Genomic DNA, 19,084 nt, shown 5'->3' on the forward strand with positions numbered 1-19,084 from the left:
TGTTAATTAAAAACGTCTGACTCTAATTCACTCCTCCCCTTCCCTCCCATGCAGAGTAGCTGTCTGCTGTTTTGCTGGTTACAGCAGCGTTAATTGAACTGGCTTCCCATTAAAGCTGCTCTCATTCAGTAAGTGCCACCACACTGCAGCTACTGAGTTCAACCAGATGTTTACAGGAGATGAGCCACCCACCCTTGCACTATGCCTTGAGCATTTTTTATTCCAACTGATCCATAATGTGCAGTATACCACGCTTTAGGGGTTGTATTCTCTGAGCTGCTTCCTGGGAGAAGTACCGCTACATGCCACCACCAGGCTGGCCTGTGTGTTTGGAGACGGGATGCTGCTGTCTGAGCCTCTTTCGCAAGGGTATGCTGTGATCCATGTGGCGGTCACTGCAGACTACATGCTAGTAACCCATTAGAGGTGCAGGATCAGTGTCTGTGTATGCCTCATCAATCAACAGACACACTCTGACCACTGCTACCCTGTACTGGAAATAACAGAGCATCCCTGTTCCTGGCAGTAAAAATAGATTCAGAGTATGACAGACAATACATTTTGTTAGTAAGGAGCTCAGAGGCCCATTCAGAAGTATGGTAATACTGACAGAATAAAGCAACAGCAGAAGAGTTCCCACTACAAACACCTCATCATTCTCGTTAGGAAACTGATCCACAAACCTCAATCTGTCCTATGACTACCCTTGCTTTTGGAGGAAGGGTATTTTGGGGAGCATTTTAGAGTGGAAACATATTGTGACGAACCTCTGTTAGATCTTGCTGGTAGACTAAAATCCTTCAAATGGATGGGAAGAAGGCAGAAATTGTGGGCCGGGCTCTCATCTTGCATGACCATGCACACTGAACATGCCACATGCCACTCTAGTTTCACCTCTATTTGCCTTGACTATTAATTTTTCTGCCTTCAAATCTTCCCTTTCTCTACACTCTCAGTGAAAGCAATGTTAAACATCTTCAATCAACTACACATTTCTGAAAACAAGATTTTTTGAGGAAAATTAGTCAAATTTCAGATTTTTAAAAGAAGTGGGATAAGACAACTGAATGTTAGCAAAATAAAATAAGGTTCCAAGAGCAACCTAGGGTTTCTGGAGTTTCTTAAATAATCTGTTCATCTTTTGCAATGAGCAGACACACGTTTCCTGAATACCAAAGCTGAGCAGTAGAAAGCTGTATTGAATATATCAGTGTGCAACAGACTGCAATTGAAATCTTCGGTGTGGACCTTGGCTAGAGCAGGGGAAGTCAGCGGAAATTTTGGCATTGATTTTAATAGAATTGGGCTGTCAACTTTAACGTTTCCACCTTGTGGCTTCTGAGATGCTTTTTGTAGGGAGCAGAGTAACTTTTAAAATTGTGTGGGAATAAGCCGAGCTCCTGTAGGTACCTGCTTGGCCATTAGCTTCTGAGTTCATGTACCTTCCCTGGCAGCAAGAGCAATGTGCATTTCTGAAAATTTAAGCCGCTGCAGCCCAGCTGCTTCCCACTGAGGTACTGCTGCAATCCAGTCCAATGGTCCCATCCCACTCTGTCTGAAAGGATGAACATTCCAAGTAGACTCTAGTTTGATGAAAACACAAACTTTGATTTCAGGACTGAAACTCCCTGGTAAGGCTGAGACACGAGGAACAGCATCCTGCTGTCCTGGGCTAGGGTTTGCCTCCCTGCAGCATTGCAGACAGCGAGCAGTTACCTATTGCTATGGAAAAAGCTGGAGAAAACCAGGAAAGAGAGGCCAAAGGCTGCAGTGAAGCTAGTCAGGGGGGAAAATCCACTAATGGATGAGTAACTGCCTTGCTCAACATGAAATTTATTCTTATACTTTTTTCGTTTACAGTAGGAAATTGATAGCTCACTGCTTGCATGCATGGCAGCTCCTGGTAGAATTGCTGAGGAATGGGATAAGAACCATGAGCAGAATGAGCAGCTTCTGTGTACACCTCCTCCATCACATATGGGATGAAAGTACTCTGCTCAAGCATTTATTTGCAGTAGAAACAGGAGAGAAAGAGATGGGGCTTCTAATTAATTTTCTCCATTTCCTTTCCCACATCCCAATTGTGTTTATTTCCTTTCCCAATCCTCATGTCTTTGCTGGCATGATAAAGGCAACAGATGCTGCCCAAGCTGTGGAGATCCCTGGATCCCTTCTGTGCATCACATACACAAACATCTCATACACCTAAATCTTCTTGCCTTCCTCACTGCAGAGAACTGCTGTAAGCTAAACCTGTTGCACAGAAGCTGTAAAAAACATGAGTGGCAAAGACAAGAGAGGATACATTTGCAGATAAATAAAAGCCCATCATTATCAAATATCGTCATATCGCTCTTACCTACAAAAATTTCCAGGGTGTAAATCTACAGAGATAGTCCTGAGACCTGAAGATCTCTCCATCCTGCCGTGACAGATGCAAAAAGTACGTACAGCCTTTCCCAGCAGACTCTGACAAAATGCAGAATTCTATATCCCTGGATCCCTTCTACAGAAAAGCACAGATTTAAACATCTCAATAAACTAATGAAAGACTTTGGAAATACAGAAGGAAAAGAGCAAATGGTAACAAGTAAAAGTATTTAAAAGAATTGCAGGAATAATATTTTTCAGGACTTCCTTCTTTCAAAAATCATTTAGGAGTAAGAATCCAAATAACTTTTAATGAGACTTCAGGGTAAAGGTTCAAAAGCGCATTTGTGTTAGATTCCAAAATGATTTAAACATCTGAGAATGGACAAGGTTTATGATGTTACAGAACTATAAGGGAATTTATGCACATAAGAGTATAAAGTTAATATTATAAACTCAATATTTTTTTTTAAACTTTCCTAACCATTAATATCCTACCTACATCTTTGAAAGAACAGCGTTTTCTGGAGCAATCCTGCTAATTTTACTTGCTTTAAAAAGCAAAACTGAAATCACAGCATGTTTTTGTGCCAGCATTTGGGGGTTCATCATCCAGCTTCACCAACTGAGGCATTTCATAAAGGATCCAGATTGTCAAGCCTCAGAGCAGCATGATTGCTCTTATTAAAAAACCAAGGAAAGTATTTTTAGATGCTCAAAACCGAGCACTAGTGTAAATTCTGCTATTTTACTAAAAAGCTTACTCAAGAGCTGAGCAGCTCTCAATGTCAAACCCCAACTACCAGCACCAAACATTTTTCAAAACGTAATCCAATATAAGAGAACAAATGAAACGGAAGTCCTTGACTATACTACCCAGGGCTTCTGCAGAGAGAATTTGAGGCCTGAATAAAATGTATATTGAACCTGAAAGCCAGACTCCTACTGATTGCAAAAGGCTCAAAATCAATCTTAGTAAAATTCCCATGTCGTAAAATTTGGGGGAGCAGTGAGAGGAGAAATGTCTTGACTTAGGAAAGGCAAAATAGTGAAGACAACGTCTCATGGGGCAAATCCTGCACAGGTCAATGACACCACATTACCCTGTGTGCTCAGATCCTCAGCTACTGACACTATTCACCACCAAATTACCCTTGTCCTCTGAGGGTAGTAGCATAGATTTTTTTTTTTTTTATGCTCACAGCCTAAAGCCATAACAACTAACCTTTTAAGTGTCTAGTGCCAAATATAAACTTTTGCAAGTTTTGTACTTTTTTGGTGGTTCGGGGCAACCCTTCAGTGCCTGATCAGACACACCATCATTAAGAACTAGAGAGGAACTGGCACATCAAGACCCTCGCAGGTGATGGGTACCCTCCCAAAGCTGCTGGGCACCCCGGAGCTGTGCCTGCAATCATCCTGCTCCCTTGCAGTGAGTTTAATATGGGAGGACCTGAAGACAAATGGACTGGAGGCCAGAAGATGGCTAGGGTTGGCATCAGGGGTTTCCAGTGCCCTCTGAGACCTCTATGGCTGTTTCTGTGACACTTGTTACACAGAAACACCTCCCCAGGCATCAAACAAAGCTGCAAAGATGGTTTTCTACCTGGCGTGGGGAGTGTGCTGGAGAGAGTCCCCAGGTACTGGGAGGAGACTTTCCAACATGCTTTGCAAGCCCCATTACCCATCTGCTGTATTTATTCCTTCCTGTGCTTACCTCCCCATAGAAGCAGGTATTTTCTCTTGGGGACAGCCACTAAGTGACTGCTTGTGTGAAGGAAAATACCACTTCAATTGGGAGATGTAGAATCTGCCTGAGAACAGAAGAACAGCAAAGTGTTGGAAAGACTTAGGAGATGACGCAGAGATTAAATGCCAGGGCAATTATCTTCTGAAAAATAATTTCAGGTTATCATTTTCATATATTGTCAAATTACAACAGATAAACAGACCACCTAAAGAGAAAGAGCTTTTAATTTTAAAAAAAAACAGGTTTGCCTCCAGGGAGGACCAGCCAGCTGGTATTTTATGTTTCTAGCACATTTGTCACTCAAGTTTTTCTTTGAAGCTTTCACTTCTCTATGGTTGACCAAGTTACTGTCACCGTTCAGTACACGTAACATACCGCACATAGATCCATCCTGCACAGACAAAAGTGACTGTCACGCTTAAAACGGCTGCCCTTGCAAAAGGGGTCCCACAGGAAATTTTTGTATGATTGGAAAGTAACACTTCAAACAGTGTGGGTACAGTTTAGTCATCCATAATGAGGTAAACTGGTTGTTTTTCAAAGTGCTTACATGAACCAAGCCTTTCATATTTTAATAAGCAGGTGTAAAAAGAATGAATTAAAGCTCCCCATTTTATTGGGATACATTAAAATGTGTGTTGCAGAGGATGCATGAAGCAGTCACAAGGCTTGAAATTACAGCTTTGGGAAATTCATTTCCAAAGCAGTTGAAAAGGAGCTCCACATGCCTGGCTTTGGGTGTCTGAAGTCTGTTATATGCCTTTTTTCCCCCTCATTATCCCGCTCCTTGAGATCTGTATCCACTGGCCTTTTCTATACTCTGCAAACCTCTTGTGAGGAGGTCTGTCATCTTATTCAGTGTCACAGGTCCTATTCCATAAACACAGATATTAAGCTAAATTTGCTAACGCAACTGCTAAATAATACTAAAGACTGATGTTTCTTTGATATAAAGTATGCCTGGGCAGCTGAAAGGCAGAGGATAATGTAATTAGCTGAGAATTGGCTAAACTTAGTGAACACTGGATCAACACTCAGCCACTTCAAAATGAACAGGATTAGAATCTGTGGTTTGTCGTTTCTAGAAGGTGGTAGCTGTTAGCAGGAGTATTTTCACATCTACTCTTGGCTAAATATGATAACTTACGCTGGCATGGCTTCTGTAAAGATGCACAGCATGAACAGATTGCATCTGTTGTTTTAAAAAGACAGTGGAAAAATCAGAAGTCAGTTGATACAACAACTAATGAGAAAGACATAGGAGTCATTTTCTGTTCTGTTTTGCTTTTATGGGGGTACAGATGCAAAGAAAAGTACAGAGAGGAAATTAGGAGAAGCCATCAGGACAAGGCTTTGTTAGCGCCTTTTAAGACAAAATGTTTATTGATTTCGACATAGAATTCATCACATTTAGAAGGATTTGTGTGCTGAATTAACAAGTCTAATGTGATAACTAGATTTCCAAAGCCGACAGGTGCCTAGAGATACACAAAAGAAACTTGCGTAATTCACAGAAACATCCCTGAGATTTTAAAGTTGATCCCTAAGGCTTGGAGGGAGGATAAATCAAGATAACCCTTGTAATAAAGTGCAAAAATCACTGTCTTTACTCCCTTCATCATACATCATCTCCCATAAGCTGTTTAGGAACCTTCTCAATGCCTTATTGCAGAAATGGACTTCAAGTAATTCCTACATTTTAACCCCAAATATTAACTTATTTCAGTTCAGTGTGTCAAAGCAACCTGCTCAAAGAAAGGGCCAAGAAAATGCATCATTATTTAAAATAAAAGTTCATCTTCTCCTTGGCAACTTCCAATTCAGTCATCAGCAATATTCCATCTCATAAGTTTCATTTTTATGTCCTTAGTTTTAACCACAAGGAAGGGACCATTCAGAAAACGCATTAATAACACAAGAGTCATGTTCAGTCTCACATCTCCTAGGCGGCAAAACTCTTGGAAATTAGTAGAACATCAGTGGCTAATAATTGCTGAGAAACATGTAGGTCCATCTGAGGTACAACCACAGCCTGCTCTTGATAAGCTTTCCTCACGTACACCAGCCTGCCGGAACCAGCGTGGAGGGTAGGATTTAACATAAACAATCACTTTTTTGTTTTCTCTCCCTTAAGAAACTTCTTACATCTATATAAGGGTCACCATGCACAGGAGAGAAAGCAAGAATGGGACAAGTATTAAGTTTCCTGGAGTGTCTGCTCCCAAAACCAAGCATGAAAGTTAAGAAAAGGAGAAGTATCTCACCAGGTCCTGTATTCCTGTGGGAAGTCTAGGGGGTTTTCAGCATCTTCTGAAGTTCTTGGCAACTGACTGCTCTGCACTGTTGCAGCATCCAGATGCAAAGCAGCTGACTGCCTTTGCAAGTATGGAACTGGTGCACTCAGCAAACCTTTGTGAAATTACCTAAAAGCATAACCTCAATTTAGTTATGGCTTTCTGTTTCTGGCTGTTCCTGTTAGACGCTTTGCACTTGCAGTCTGTCCTCAACACTTTTCAGCGTCTCTTGTTTCTCACATTGCTTTATAATATCAAAATTCTTTTAACTGTGACTGGACAAGTGCTTGAAAGGCAGAGATGCACTGGTAAATCTTAAGCAGCCAGACAACTGCATAAAAACCCCACACTGAAGTAACCATAGGTGGGAAGAGAATTAGGGGACAGTCCCATTTACATGAGCCTTGTTCTTACCCTTTTCTATGTATCTGCTGAATGGCCACTGCTGGTGACAATGCTAACCTTGAACCACCGGTTTGCACCAGCACAGCTGCTCTGAGGGAACCACATTTCACAACAAGCCTTCCTCTGAAGCAGTGTGCCTCAGGTCCTGTAAGAGTGAGTCATAATGTTTTATTTAATACCCTCAGATATGCTCGTCATATCTGAGAACGATCTCAAAACTGGTTGAGGACTAATTAGACATGAAGCAGTGATCACAAGGAAACAGCTGCTGTAACCTTGACCATTCAATGAATTGCTTTTTATTTTTATTTGTGCTTCAGCCCTGGCACACGTGACAGCTTATGGGTGACATGTTCCAGAGTATTAAATGCACTGCAAAACATTGGAGGAAAATAAAACTGTGCTGAAAAAAAGGCAACCTTATTATAGGTTTTATCTCTTTGGACATAAATCTGAAGGTTTCAAAATCTCTTCACCCCCCTACCCCCCTCTCTTGCTCTCATCTCCATCTTCCCCTCAGCATACTCCCTTCCAGTGTGTTTCTCCCTGAGTCTTTGGCTCAGCTCAGTTTTTGCAGTCTTCCCCCCCAGCTGAAGCTCCTTTTTATTAATCTACTTTGGTCTATCAGCCATATCTTTCTCAGCAACCTTACACTTTCATTTCCCTTTCTGTGAACTGAGCAGACTCAGATCAAGCTGCTGGTGCCAGATGCACTGAGAGATGTTTCAGCTATAAATTCATAGCTGCATTGGCTGAGCTGTCATCAAAAGATGTGGCAAGAGGTAACCAAAGGGAGACCAGAAGGCACAGGATTTTGCCTTGCTAGTGGTGCAGTTAAGCTCTCTTACTTATGCCAAGGGCTCTTTTTTGATAATTGCTTGGCAGTATTGTCTGATCTGCTGGAAGATGTTATTTCTAAAGAGAGAACATTTTCAGTCACTGCAGCCATCCAAGGAGAAAGAGGGAGGAAAGCCAATTGAAATTCAATTTTTCATACTGAGGAAGGAAATGAATTTGCAATTTCTTATTTCCAAGTGAATTCCTTATCATGAATCGTGAGGCTGCAGGCTCAATGCCATGAGGATGAGACAGACAAACCAGAGCCCTCCCACAGGCCCTTTTGGAGAACAAACCCTGAGGTGGGTCACCCAGTGGGACAGATCAGATTCATAAATCCTGTATTTCTCTCATACAGTGTAAAACAAAGAGACCCATCCCAAAGCTGAAGCTTTAATGTGGGAACTAGCTTCCTGCAGGAGTCACTCTCTGAATTTTGCAGACCAAATTGAGCTGCTTATTTAGCCGTTGCTCTGTGTCCTGTGCTTTAATGAACATGCTTCACATTTTGTTCTGCTCCTGTCCTCAGCTGTTGTCAACAGGCAAAGCACTATTGATGTTCTCAAGAGAGCCAGGCTGTGAGCGCTTCAACCATGAGGGCAAATAAGGTTAAACAAGGGCTTACTGGGCAACGGTCTGTTACATGGTCTATCGCAAAAACCAAGAGCTGGCAGAAAACAGTGAGAACAGGTACTTTGTGATACTTTCCACATCCTCCAGTAAATTCCTACCTAAGTCATACCTCGGTTGTATCACGTCCCCAGCTGAAGGTGTTGAAAATGTTAAGACAAGTATTAGCAATTCTTGAGGGCCTGGAGGTTTTTCCAGGCAATTTGAATCAATATATTCAGACTCCTCTGGAAAGGGAAATATGGCCTCTCTCCTACCTTGGAAGATAGCACTAACCATTCAGTCATTTCATTTTGGGACAACAGATCTTCGCTGTTTTGTGGCTGGGTTTTTGGTTCTGGTTTATTTGTTTCACACAGCACAGGATGTCCTTGCCAGAGCTGCAGTGTGACCTTTATAGTTTTCCTGAGAAAGTAACGATGATTTTGAGCTTTTATTATAGTCATTTTCAGTACATATGTACACGTCAACACACATACACGTATTTTTAAACCTAGGCTTCTGGAGAAATATACTCAGATGCATGTCTGCCCTCCTAGCTCTCAATATTGTTATTGCAGAAAATTTTCCCTGAAAACAGGGTTACACATCAGCATGCTGCTGAGCTTAAAATGACCAAGCCATACTTCTCATGGTTGCTTTTGCAACCTGCTTCAGAACAAGTTTCTTTGTCCAGAGAAAGCATTTTAGTATTTCAAGATAACATGCAAATGTTGCAATATCCACTTCTGAAATAAATTGCAACTCTAATCTTGCAGGCAAAGATGAGCTACAAGAGACCTGCCCTGCCAACAACCCAGCTTTGATACATGAGGGTTCTTGGGAGGTTACGGGACACAGGCTTTGTTAGAAAAAGCTCCTGGTCTCTCTAGAGAATGAGGAGGATGACTGCACAAGCCAGGGAAATCACCTCAAGAAGTGCATGGGCTTGGCTTAGGTAAGAGAGCTCTGGAGATGGGACCTGGCATGGTCTACAGGGAAGAGACACAAGGACTACCTGGCTCAGTTAAAAGTTGTACCAGTGAGGCAGAGAGACTACAGCCTCCATGCGGGCAACTTCCTTTTATCACTTTACCCTCATAATCTGCCTCTGAACTCCGTTTCATGAAGAGCCAAACATTTCTCCAACACATATCCTTCTGCAAGGCTGCCCCTTCAGATGGACCCAGATACAGGCTTCTTGTGCAAGCTGTATAACTAACATAAGCCTTTGAAAGCTGATTCTTTTCCCTTCCCCACAGTAAAGATGCACAAGTACACCACACCGATCCAGACAGATAACATCTCAGGATAACATCCTGTCAAAGCTCTAATCAGACCTAGCCTTGCCCCTTGTGCTGAGATTGCAAAGGAAATGGTAGTTTCCTCATGCTTGGGGTACTCATTCAACTAGGGAAGGTGAGGGCACTTTTAAGTCCATTGCTTTCTACTTGAAAAGAATCAAGGATTCATTAGTCCAAAAAGCTCTTCCATCAGTGTCCACTTTCCTGTAAAATACCTGAATACCCACTAATCCTTGGAGAAAAGGAGATTTTATCGCTTATAGCCAAAATGCAATACTATCACCTTGCAGGTACATTGCTGCTCATAAAGCTGAAGAAACAGAAATAGTTAGAGCTGACTGCTTTTCCTCTGCTTTCACAGCAGCTGGGGATCATTTACAGGTAATTTCCTGCCTCTTGGCTGAGGAACTGGAACTTCCAAATTTTAAGAACTGAGCATGCCCTAAGGCTATCATTTGCACCTTGCAAAAGAAGTCCTTACATTTATGACGAAGTGCAAAATCTGTTTGGATGGTAAACTGAGGCACAGTCTCAAGACCCAGGAGTTAGTCCCTGTCTGTGCTGTTTTAGTGTAGATGTAGGTACATGCTTACACGGAGTTCAGATTGTAACAGAAGTAGGGACTTGGCGTATCAAAGCTCTGCAGCACTTAAAGTGGAAAATAAACTGTCTTCTATGAGGCCAGCATCTGAACAATGATCAGCTCCAGTCCTCTCTTGTAATGTTCGTGCTCATTCTGAATAACAAATTATCTTGTGTTGTACCTGCCATCTTTAAACAGCAGACACTTGCATTTTGGCAAGATGAGACATGGCTGTTGATGCTTGAATAAGAGCAAGACCTTAGGTGAATTTGGATTGTTCATTCCAAAGCTGCACCTGAGCCAGACCCCAAGAGATGCTGAACACCTGCAGCTCTTACTGACCTTCCCTTTGCTAATGTGACTGTGCTGCTGACGGTGCAGCGGTTCCGTGTTACTCACAGCTTTGCTAAAAGCCTTTATGGTATCTGGTTAGTTGCAGCCTACCTGAAATCTGATCATAGCACACATCAAAGCAAGAGTGTTCACTGTGTATTGCTGAGCCTGCCTCCTTTGGTCGTTAGTCACCCAGGTATCATTTTTCCAAACCGAAACAGGAATGCCTTTGAGTTACACATATGAGCCACTTCAGCACACTCACAAGCTCAGCACTGTTCCAGTGCATCACCTATTGAATGTGCCCCATTTCTTTCAGTTAATTCATACCCTACTCTAAATGTAACCTAATGAGTACAGGTAATTACACAGATCAAAAATGTGCAGGCCTTTTAGGTGGTGTAAAGCAGCTGCAAAAGACTGATGGTATTTTCAAATACACCTACCCATGAACTGCTGTTGTTTGGAATAGATATCCAGTGTCCAGTATGACTACTTTGATGAGACTTCCTTAATAAGGTGCAACCTACACCAGCATCTGCTGTCATGACATGCAACAAGATTTTAATGCTCCAAGGATTTGGTAGCTGGTCTCCCTGCCTGCGACTCCTCAGGCAGTCTGCAAATGAGCGTATGAACCATGACAAGCAATTAGGCATCAGCACGACTCTGTTAACGATCGGCAGTGAGACGTGCCTGTCTTGCTGTGTCACTAACTGCTGTGGTTTCAGGGTATTTGCTCTGCAGGCAAGGAAAGAGAGGTTTTATGTGTGTTAATAAATGATAAGAAACAACCAAATGAAAGAAAGATTATATCGTTCTGCCTTGCAAATATTTAAATTGATTCTGAAAAATGGACCAGCTTCAACATGACAGTATGTGATGGCCAACCATCCAGAGCAGCCTGTGGCCCTAGCATGCTACAGCAGGTTTCTGAATTTGCCTTGTCCTCCCCTATCAGGGCAATTGGCACTCATCAGCAGGTGAACTTGCCCTATGTTTCCTCCATAAGCAAGAGACTTTACAATACTTTCTGCATGTTTCCCTCCTTATTTACTCACTTTGTATGGCTCTCCTCTGCCATCTAATCAAAGGGACTGAAATCCTTGCCTGTACCTGTTGGCTGTATGAGAGTTCTGTTCTGCTACAGCACTGACTCCTCATTTTTCTCTTAGAAGCTTAAACGTTTCACATTTTGACATTTTATTTTCCTTCATCCTCTCTGTTTCACTGCTCTAACTTCTCTTCCTTTTCCAAATGTCACTCAGTCTTTTCCCTCACCTGTCTGCCCTCCCAAATAACTGACATTTGATTTGTAGAGAAGAACTCCGTAAGTTGCATCTGGCAGTTCCATGGGAAGAGCTGCTTTTGGAAACCTCTCACATTCAGATTTCACTGGTTTCCTCAGGCTTTTTGTTTTGATGACCAGTATAAAGTGAAACAGTCAGGGTACAAGTGGAATCAACCAGAACATGGATCTTACCAGAGGCACTGCAAAAGATTCTGATAAGTATAAACTGTTTTAAAGAAGTTTTTCCCTTAGAAATTTTAGGCCTCTAGCAAAAACATAAAGTATTTTTAATGTTCTTGATTTTGATTTAGTGAATTCCAGCACTTCCAAACAGGTTTATAATGGAAAGCTCTATTTCATCTGGTCCTGGAAACAGTTATGAACATGGCTTGAGTTCATAAACCACCAGATGAAAGACTCCCAAGACCCTCTCATTCTTCAAGTGAAAAATTCTCAAGAATAAGAAAGTGCAGTAACATCTCAGATAATCTGAATCCCAAGCCTATCATTTAACCATCAAATTCCACTTTTCTGCTCCTCAACTGCTTATGGTTAGTCTGTGTGCATGGATAGCCCTCATGGATGTGGTTGGAGCCAATACACAATGAACGCTTAACCAATCGATCCCTTAACAATCAATGAACGCTTAACCACCAAGCGAAGAAACGTCCTTTAAAGCCTGAAAATTATTTTTCATCTCATGAAGACGACCAACACTGTGGATCCCCAAGTACAGCACAGAGACAGGAAAAAGAATAAACACATTACACCCAGAATAAGCTCTATGCAGCATAAAATCTGCCATGAATGAAAATAAGCACCACAATTTAAACTTCCCATGGGATGCAGTTTGGAGTGTGTATTTTAATTGCTGCTTTGCTTCTCTCATAATCTTTTGATAAATACTTTATGCAGTTTTAAAAAGGCAAATGGGTTATCTGAACAGCATCAGAACATGACAGCTGATACTTCTTAAGTCATGTTGGCCTTGCTACTTGGTCTGTACAAATCCTGCTGAAGTCAATCCTGCTGATACAAAGTGAGCAGCTTACATAAACTGTCCTAGGTTACAGTGTAAAATGTGCTAAAAGAAAAAAAGAGTATTCTATTACCATCTTCAGGAGCTGTTGAGACCAGGTGGGGCGGTGCTCCCTGCCTCCCCCCTCTGGACTATCTTCTGTTAATGGGCACAACAATGCCTTATCGCCTGACCCATAGATAACTCGCTCCTGGACCCTCTCCTGTTAATGGCCCATCAAGGAACTGCCTCACGACTCCCCATCCCATTGTGAGATGCTCCGCCCGGGGGGAAGGAGCCAAGCAGTCCATGCCAAATAAAAACTGAGATTTCGAACACCCTAGCAGCCTTCTTCCACTGGATTCTCAGAGGAGTTTTTCCCCCCACTGGAGTTCCAGAGGACAAGAGCTACCTACCTACCACTGTGTAATAGGTAGTATATTGTGTTTTGTTCATTAAACCTGTATGGGAGGGTATGGATGGAAGATTTATGTGCTCGCAAGGCTTGATAGCTCAACCGAAGGACATCCGGCAAAGTAAACAAGACCCGTAGCTGAGGGGAGTTGAGTAATCACATTCTTGCATAAGTTCACCCACAGGGCAACGAGGAAGACCTTCAGCCTTCATCCTTACGACCACCAGGAGGCAGAGAAAGACCCCCTAGCAACAGAAGGAACATGCGCAGAGTATCGACCTGATTGCGACATCGCCCTGATTGCGACACCGCGAATACAGGAAATGAGACTGTATATAATGTGCTTACACGAGGCGGGAAGGCGCGAGCCGTCGGCGGAGCGCAGGCTCCCCGGCCGCCCAGCGCTGCCTTTGCTCTTGTTCGCTTGCTAATATAATAAAATTCGCATTGGGTTTTGACACTTTAAATTGTCCGTCTCTCTACCGATCACAACTGGACCTTCGGAGGAAGACCAGACCCTTTTACAAGATCGCTGCTTCAACAGAACTACATCCATCGCTTCAGGAGGACTGCAGTCACCATCTTATCGGACTGCTACTGCCACCCTAACAGGGTGTTGGGTTGTATTTCTGACTCTGTCAGTGTAAACCAGTGGGTTGTTTGTTTTTCCCTGCCTTGTGGGTTTTTTTTATTTACATATATATATATATGTGTGTGTGTGTGTGTGTGTGTATATGTGTATATATATTAGTAAAGAACTGTTATTCCTATTCCCCATATCTTTGCCTGAAGGCCCGTTAATTTCAAAATTATAATAATTTGGAGGGAAGGGGGTTGCATTTTCCTTTTCAAGGGAGGCTCCTGCCTTCCTCCGCAGACACCTGTCTTTCAAACCAAGACAATAAACCTACCAGGGACCTCTGTTATTGAGCTGCAAGAGTTTCAGCACATGAGCAAAACCACTCTTCTAAGTAAGTAACGGGGCTTGAGCCACTACAAACAAATAATTATACTCATGCTTCTTGCATTTATCTTCTCAGCACATACTGCCAATTGGTTGTCCTGTGGGGAAGGACTTAGGATGTGTTCTGTAATGACACTGAAAGAGAACATTAACAATTAATGCAATTCATTATCACGCTATTTTAAAACGAGCGCAAATTGTTTTTTGAAGGGTATCCAAGCCAATCTGACTTAGAGTAACTGCTAACAGCAACTTACTTCTTTGTAGTGCTTAGCATTTACTGAAATAAAAATTCACTATTCTAAAATTTATGAGAATTGATTTCAACGTTTTAATGAACTTTTCAGAAAGTGCAAACGTCTTGGGTAAGCTGCTTCAGCTGGGATTCTGACACTAACTGGCATTCAGGAGACTTTTTTTATTCCAAGATAGTTATTAAGGTACATTAAGGCCATTTGAAGTACCTAAACAAAAGTGTGTAATTCAGTATGAGTAAACATATAAAAATTTGGTATTACGCAGCGTTTCTCAGTTACCAGAAGCCTTGCTGTTCCTATATTGAATCAAAAGCACTCACCAGTTCTGACCACCTATTTTCAACCTCACAATCAATTACTAGTTAATGTAAGAGTTACAGGAAAGCAATGATAAGGAAAAATAAACGCAAGCAGAAATACACAATTATTGAAAGTCCCAAACTTGCTAATGGCCATTTCTAATTAAACGGATGAGAAATGTCTGGCTCTGATCGTCTTGTTAGATCACCACAGGGTAACAAAATGATAGATCGCTTCACACAGGCAAGCAGTTTTTTGTGTAAGAAACAAGCCAGACAATCAATTAACTTATTTGGATTCTGCTGAAGGAAAGGGATCAAAGGAGTTTGAGAGACAAACTCAAGAGATATGAACCTAAACCCTGGTGACCGTCTATACCCTTGCAGATACAGCAGGGCTTCCTGGAACTATGCAGAGCCAGATCAGAAAAATCATCATGCTATCGTCGTGCTAAGAAGGTGAACACTTTCCCTCCAAGTAGAGTCATTAATGTAATGGATTATACTGTCTGCGCCTTAACATTTTTGTAGATATGAATTTGAAAACACACAAATTGACTTTTTCTTCCTACTAGCCAAAGAGTGATCCACAAGGTTCAGAAGTTCGCTATGTGTAGTCAGCACCTTTTTAAAACAGGGTGTGTTGGTCAGCAGGGACTGAGCTCTATCCAGAACAGTCTGTAGCAAAAGACAGTTCAGTAACACATATCAACTAAATCTGAGAAGGTGAGCACAAATATTTTTCACACTACATAAAATCTGAAACTGAGTAAGTAAACTTGTTGTCTCATGGGAACAAAATTTAGGTAAATACCTTGTAGTTCACTGTCATTGCTAATGAAAGGCAAAGCAACGATAAAAAAAAAAAAAAAAAACAAAAAAACCACAAAATTTGAAGCATTTATAAAATCTAGTAAAAGACAGTCATTTCAAGTCTGGCCAGTGGTTCATGTTAATTCTTACTCAATATGAAACCTTTGGCCATTCCTATTTTTATTTCTCTGGTTTCCACATATTTGTTTTGAGAAAAAAAAAAAGTAATCCTCATACACATTTTAGATTTAAGCCTTTCTTTCCAGCTTTACTATTTTCTCATCTGGTCACAGCTGCCTTATTACTTCCTCAGGATGATTTTGCCATCCAGCAGCAGGTGAATAAAACAGTTTATGTTGGTGGTTACCATCTGAAAAGTAAAATTTGTGCTGGATGAGAAAAATACCTTCTTCAGCTTTTGCTAAAATCCACAATACTGACTTTCAAAGAAACTGCAAACACCAAGACCAGTACAAACAGTAATTTCACAGTAAAGACATGTAGCGCATACACTCTCACAAGGTCCTCAGCTTCCAGAAGGATGTTGTTGACCATGGAGCTGAAACAGTTTCAGACCATCAGCTTGTGTAATGTGTCACCTACCTGGCAACACAACACACCAACACAGGATCACAACTCGTGCTTGGAAGCCAGGACTGGAAAAAAATGTCCCTAGCTGGCTCCATCTGACTCCAGCCTTGCTCCAATATGGGTACCACATGCCCTGACTCCCTGCCTTTCCCAAATGTGTTCTTTTTAGAAGAAAATCTTGAAAGTCACATCGGTGATGCTACAGGCACATCTGGACAGGTTAGCATGGGATTTACAGGTAGAATAAGCCTTTCAATACAATCAGATCTTTGCACAGTTAAGAAGCTATTGAGCTGCAGTAAGTGACAGTATGAGGGCTTGTAATTTACTTGGGGGCTAAGAAGCGTTAAATGATGCTACTCTGTTCTGGATTGCATTGAAATGGACTATGAATGCTTATTTACATTGTGCAAGCTGTAGGATGGTGATGGATGAGGGAGCTGTGGTAACTGCGCAGTTTGCACATCTCTCCTTCCAGCTATAATGCAAGAAACCCCTCTCGCCTCTGAGCTTATCACAGCACAGGTACTTTCACGACCCATCTACAACTACAACAGGTGACTCACAGTATTAGAAATTCTGTTGCAAACACTCTCCTACCCTTTGAATTGCACCCTTTGTAAACTAAGTCATCTTTTACTCAAAGATGTTTCTTCACATGCACTGTAAGTCCATTCCCTTGCTCACAGCTTTCTGTAGTGCATTCCCAGCACAAGGAGAATCTATATTTTCTTGCTTGAGCTATAACCTTTTGCAGGCATTAAGTGGCCCACAAGCACAGGGGAAAAGCAAATGAGCACTTATAGCCTGAAAATGAGATGCAAATGCTGGACCTTTCTCAGTCACCATTAATCACTGATGCTTCTCCCACTCACTCCCAGTTAGCTAAATCTTAGATTTTTCTGGTATGAGAACAATCAAAATTAGTATCTCCTGCTTCCAAATTGTAACATGTTCCCAGCAGCTGTGTGACAAAGAACCCAGCTGATATCCCATGTGAATCTGAAAAACATTACAGTCATCTTTCAAGTGTTAGCACTTAAAAGCTGATTAGAGTCCCTGAGCAGAAAACCACTTTACATAGGTTTTAAATCAGTGGGACTACAAGTAAAAAAATAATATAGCAATAGCAGCAGGCTGCAGCTCTTGCTTTTAGAGGAGGAAGATATTTACAGAGCCAACGCTCAAACTCCTGTTTCCTGCAGAATATTATCAGGGCCATGTGGCTCCTTAGAAGCACCAGGACAGACAATGGTTGCTCTTGACTTTTGCTCGGAACCAAAGGGACCAAAGCTCTACCCAAGAGCCCTATAGAGGGTCACATTTCTACATGTGAAATATTTCCGTGTTCCACTCTGGCTCCTTGAACATAGGCTGTGTTATTTACCCACCTCTGTTTAAATAATAAATCCCTTGGGGCAGGACCTTCCTCTCACAGCAGGTTAGCACTGAACCTTGCTTTTAATCTCAGTTGAGGCTTTCAGCTGCTACTGTAAGATAAATTATAACAGGTAAGTACAATACAGATGCTTTATGTCTCAGCTAAAATGTGTTTGTTTCTTGTTTATTTATGAGTTGAAAATACCTGTGCCCAAAGAGAAGCAGTCAAGAAAGATTAGTTTTCCTTTGGAGGAATAGATGTTTAAAATCCATTATAACCCAAACTTTTGTTGTTGGCCACAGTTCGCAGAACCTTACACAGAGGCACAGTTTTTTGGTTTGTTCAAGTAACAGATAATTAAACATAGCACCCAACTATGGGGAACTAGGAAAATTTATAGAGAATTCCTCCAAAATACTTCTGACTGAAAGTTAGTCAGAAAACACCTTTCAATTGTTCTTTCTGACCCACTGACTTAATCAATACACTGAGCAATTTAAAAGGTAGCTGATGCAGCATTTGTGGGTGCAGATAGGCAGTGTACTTGATGCTACAGAGAGCAAAGGTGATAAATTCAGTGTAGGATCACAAAAAGCATCCTTCATTTCTCTTTAATGATTTCTACCCAATAAGCCTCTTGCAAAATACACTTTAAAAAGTCTTTCTGTGAATTCAGGGCTCACAAACAGTACAGGATTATCAGCACTGAGGCAGGAGATGCACAAAACACGTACTGGGAAAGCAGAAACTTGAGAAAACCTCCTGCTACCTATTTCCCAGCAGCTCCTCCTCTCTCATCAGCTTCAGAAAACATTAATCTCAAGGCTCATTCAGCCTTTCATCTCTCAAACTGTGAGAAAAGGAGAAGCCCCCAAGTTTGGGTAATGAACAATCAGAATCTGAAGCAGCAGTGCTGGAACCAGTTGGGAGGTTCTGTCCCTGTTAGCATCCCTCCAAAACAGAGGTACCCTCAAGGACAACCCTTGGTCCATAAAGTGCTCGCTGAGGAGGCAGTCCTCAGTCCTACTCAGCCGTATGGCAAAATCTGTCTGGCTGCATTTGGCAGTAGTCCCCTGATGATTTTATTCAAAGGAGTGCCCACCGTACATTTACTGGAACTTTAGGAGCCATTGCAAGAAAAGGGAAGCATTTAGCTTATTCTGATGTTTCAATGAAGTTGGAAATATGCTGCTACATGGAGACGGGAGCCTTCCTGTGTGAATGATTTTGAAATATTGCTGCTTGGGTTTAGCTTAAATCATAACATGGGAGACCAGCTTTGATATTCATCTCAAGGCAAAATGCTAACATGAATGTTGAGTTATCATCATGGTGTTTTGAGGTGTTTCATCATACTTACACTTCTTATCATATTCTGTAAAAATTTAAAGAAAAAATAAAACCACTGAAATACTAAATTTTGAAAAATAGAAGTTTTTCTCTCCTCATGAAACAAAATTCTGATGGAAGACTTTCAGGAGTCAGAGTATAGCATGATTTCCTGCAGCAATAGAGCTCATACAACTGGACTGCCTATGCACGTCACCAGGCTGCCAGTCCCAGTACTTCC

The sequence above is a fragment of the Leptosomus discolor genome, chromosome 2 (genome assembly GCF_034619465.1).
Source record: "Leptosomus discolor isolate bLepDis1 chromosome 2, bLepDis1.hap2, whole genome shotgun sequence".
Taxonomy (NCBI): domain Eukaryota; kingdom Metazoa; phylum Chordata; class Aves; order Leptosomiformes; family Leptosomidae; genus Leptosomus; species Leptosomus discolor.